Below are 5,026 nucleotides of genomic sequence, written 5' to 3'. Positions count from 1 at the left end.
TTAAATTTCAATTTTCTATCAGGTGTTGGATAGAAAATTGCTATTCACTCACAGCTATCTTCTAAAAAATCCAAATTTTCTGGAGTTACAAAATTCAAAATATCACATGATTGATATGATCTAAACTTTCTTAGAAGTGGCACATGTGAGGGCGAAACTGGACCACCCCTAGCAATATTTTGTAATAAAACCTTTTTTTTCTCTTACATTTTTTTGCTGACACTCAACGATTTTGAGTTGACTGGTCCATATATTCTTCAACCGAAAGGTCGACTGCTATCAATCAGATACCATCCTCGCCACCAAATATATGTTCTTGATTCCTTTGTGGGGAACGCAGGTATATGTCAATTAGTTTATGTTATCATTTCAACAGTTTTTATATCAACGACAATTTTATTACACATAACACATTAAACAAAGTAGGAATGCAATCGAATGGTCGACTGTTATCAATCAGATCTTATACAATCTCTGACATACTTACATCATACACAGCGTAAAACTTCACCGACTGCCATCTGTCGGTTCAAAAGCATATTACTTGCTATTCATACAATACATATCTATCGGTTAGTTTAAAATTAATTTGAGAATACATCATATCTTAGATAGTAAATTTAATCCATTATTATAAGTCTTCAAAAAATCCAAACATAAATCGTTTTACTTGTTGCAAGAGCAAAGTTCAAATTTTCATAGTTCTGCCACAATGTAAAAATTCCCAAAAATAGTACTAAACCAGCACCTTAATTTATTGCTGATAATGAATTACACATTCTTAAAGAAACGTAGATTTACCATCCACTATTCTGCTTATAAGAGCTGTGCATGCCATTAAACTAATATACTAACCTAAGTATTAAATCACACAGCATGCAAGAGTAGAATTTGTAACTCTGTTTCAAATGAATGATCACAAGTTTCTTTCCACCATTATTCTTTTGTTCGCACGATTTTTGGCACCAACTTTTACCTTTCTACATTTAAGGTAATGAGAGCTCCTTTACAAATTTCCACCTCATCTTAATTTTGCAACAATGGCTAAATTTCACTGTCTCATCAGCACATATTTCTTTATTACTTGGGACGTTGTGAAGACACTGTTGCTGGCTGTCATCACATAGATTAGAGATGGATAGTTGCAGACAAAAGTACTAGAAATGTAATCCTGTTGTCTAATGCGGTAAAGATAGTTATGTTGTGTACGGTGACACAGTTGAGAGCAATGAAGCCATTTGATTAATAACCTTAAAAGAAAAGAATAGAAAATATAAATTAGTTCTGTTTATTCGCTAATTTAGTCAACACATTTCATTTAAAATTCTTTTGTTAGGATAAAGTATTTTTGACATCATAAAAATTAAGGTGCCATTATAAAAAGTATGGCACCAATAAAGTATTTGATCCTGAAAATATAATTATTAAAATCAGGTATTTATGCGAATGCTTTTAATAAACATTTTAATAGCTATATGAAACTTAAAATGAAGTTAAATAGTTTTGTAAAGTTAATCTAAATATATTTTTTTTTCATGAACCAAGACTAGTAAATCGATACAATTTAGTATTAATATTGGTATCATAGCAATTCTTTTAATCAACTAAATAAAATTAAAAAACAAATGTGTGAAATGTTAAAATAAATAAAAGTATGTCATGCATTTACGCGTAACGAACACGCATAGAACACTGCATGCTAATGATGTTCCTTTCTCGTTAATTAAAGTATGCAGGGCCAAGGTGTTGACAGGTCACGAAAGTTTTCGTAACCTTTGTCGCAAAGTAAATGATTTTCAAGGAGTTTTGAGATACTTTTTATTATACAATTTATTCATAATCATAGTCACCTAGTTGCTCGAGGCCTTTAGGTCCCGTTGGAGCCTTTTACCTCTTCATCATGTGATACGCGGTCTTGAAGTAGTTTTAATCATGAATGAAAAAAAGAAATTCAGAAAAAATATTAGCTTGCAAAATAATGAAATAGACGCTTGAATATAATTGGTTATTTTGCAGCGACTGAAGCAACATAAATTATAAGGATGTGATACTTAAAATCCACTGCAGCGCCACTGTGCACAATTTATTCAACGAATCTAATAGTGGATAATAGGAATTAGATTTTTGAAAGAAGTGTGAATTAGCAGATCAACTAAAAGAGATTTTCGTTTTGAAACGGTACACCCTCTGACGACGGCTATAATCGTCATTCGGCGGCTATAGCCTACATATAGCCAATAGCCGTTATTTGAAGCCATATGTCAAAAGAAATATCTATGAAAGTATGAAAATTGAAAAATTTATCCTCACTGTTTTATTCTGATTGTTTTCTTATTATTTTACTCATTATTCTGAAATATTCCTTTAGAGTTTCATTAAAAAATTCATTATAAATATTCAATATGTACCATGTAACAGCCTAATATAATTTATATTATCTACTTTAATTAAATATTGATTCGCATTTTAGGCGTGAAACCTTCAAGATATATTTTTAATTCTTGATAAATATTTTATATCTTTAAAAACCTAAACACTTGTTCAAATAAATTTAATATCTTTCAAGTATCTATATTGCAATAAAAACTAACCCGTAAATGCTATAAAATATTTTGTTATACCCCCACGGCAACCATCAAAAAAGACATTCTTCACCTGATAGCTTTATTTATCACTTTCAATCCATGAAAATCCCTAGTATCTTATAATACAGTTCAGTCTGTCAAATAGAAAATTCCTTCTCTTATTATATTATTATATTTACAACCCAGTCCAAAAACATTATTTGCCATACATGATATATATTTGACGACCATAAAAACAGTGTTTTTAAGTTCTTTAGTAAAACGGAAAAAAATATTTTTACTACAATAAAAGCATAAAAAAAAACAACGAATGTTTATATTTTCTTATTTCTTCTTACTCGTTTATATTTTATTATTCTGGAAATTAATGCTTTTCACGCCATTGTATTGACAAATATAAATATAATCACAAAATATAAATAATTCCATAGATTGAGATATATTGACAATATATAAATAATTTCAGGATGAGGATTTTATTTTTAATGATTAATGTATCTTCTTCGGAATTGTTGGCATGCCCGAAGGCAAAAGTTTTAAAGTAATCATGCTAACCACTTTTGAAAAATGCCTTGAAAATCAAATGCTGTGAATTTAATTTGGAATGGCTTCAGATTTATTGACGGTTTTTTTGCGTTCGATTTTATTGATACTGCCAACACTATATATGGACCAGGATAGCCTCGTTGGTCCAAGAGTTCATGAGTTCGATCCTCGCCGGCCGAAGATTTTCCATGTACAAAATGGTGACAGGTGCACTCTAAATTTGTTGGAGTCATGAAGTCCTATTAGTTCCCATAACAAATCAATACCTCTGTGGGTACTGAATCGGAGATTGATTTTCTTCTGGCTCAGGTCAAAATTACGATCTGCGGATGGATGGATGGCATGAGAGTGTGCCCTCCCTGTAAAATAGGTTGTGAAGTACATGTGAGTCAGATGTCAAAATCTGGGCCATAGATGGCGCCAGTGGAAAACAAGAAGACGCGATACCTTCTGCTTTTAAACAGGCCTGTCAGTATTGACAAATGGCGTAAGACAACATCAAACAACAACGCTATTTACCCAGATGAATTTACTTTGGTAAAAACTAATTAAATTTATCCTCAGACTTCCTTTATTTATTTATTACATTGAACTCGAATAAAACTTGAATTGATGTTCTTGATAAAAAAAAGTAATTCTTCCTTTCCTGTCAAAAAATTAATTTACAATTACTTATTCTAATTTTACTATTAGTATCCACCGAAACGTAATTTTATATAAAATTAATCACATTAAATTTATTTTTAATAATTCAAATAATTGCGAATCTGTACTCAAAATTCTCTTGAATAATGATATCCCGATAAAATTTGCTTACAGATTTACGTGATTCAGGCGAGGGATGGCCTTCAAGGACAAAACAATGCTTACATTTATGCTTTGGTAACGAAAGCCCATCATTTATGATACGGTCAACTCACCTTGAAACATAAGTGTATGTCCATAGTTTCAATTAGCTAGTTTAGTTTAGGATAGCTTGGTGTCTTTTAATTTTATTTATTTATTAAAATTTTTTCCGCTAAATTTCGTTTCTTTCAATTTTTATTTCCCGAACTTATGACAGTATGCTCTCCAATGTGCAAATTTATGAACTAATTACATCCTCAAAACTGCGACATTTTACTTTCGTTTTAAAAATCGAATCCTTCTTTCATGGAATATAAACATATATATTTCTACAACGAATTTTAAAGTTTCAGCATATGATCTTCATTTGACTTGCTCCTGTTTCTCACTCACTTCTTGCCATCGTGTTGTTCGTAGTATTTTGCAACCAGACTGAAATTTTTATGAATGACTTTTTTTCATAAAAGAAAAATCTTTCTTTTAGTACACATGATACAACAGCGTGGAATTTAGAAATACTAGAATTGTAGTGCAAAAGTTGCACGTATTTTTCATTCGAAAAACAATTTATGAAAATTATGCATGTAATTTACGTGTGCTGTGGTCAATGCCGCTTTCAAGGTAGGGTATGATAGGGAGACTACTGTCCTGATGTGTTACCAATGTGTTAGATATACACCAATGTGTTAGATCTACTAGTGACGTTTAAGTCGGAGTTTATTCGCCAGAAAACAGAATCAGTTTCGACACAATCGAAATACCCGGTCTCACTTTAACCCTCTACCCGGTCCCACTTCTCCCCTCTACCTGGTCTTACCCAACTCTACACACACACACACACACATACACATATATATATATATATATATATATATATAATAAAAAAATAAATACAAGAAAACACTAAGAAAATTAAGAAAACAATAAGTAACATTTATTGCGCTTAAGCTGCAAGTAAACAGCACTCATTAGATAAGTTCAAAATGAAGAATAAAACAAAGAAAAATTATAGACATATGAAAAAAAGGGGGTGGGAAATAATAAGTAAA

The sequence above is a fragment of the Parasteatoda tepidariorum genome, chromosome X2 (assembly GCF_043381705.1).
Source record: "Parasteatoda tepidariorum isolate YZ-2023 chromosome X2, CAS_Ptep_4.0, whole genome shotgun sequence".
Taxonomy (NCBI): domain Eukaryota; kingdom Metazoa; phylum Arthropoda; class Arachnida; order Araneae; family Theridiidae; genus Parasteatoda; species Parasteatoda tepidariorum.
Note: the sequence above shows the minus strand (reverse complement) of the source record.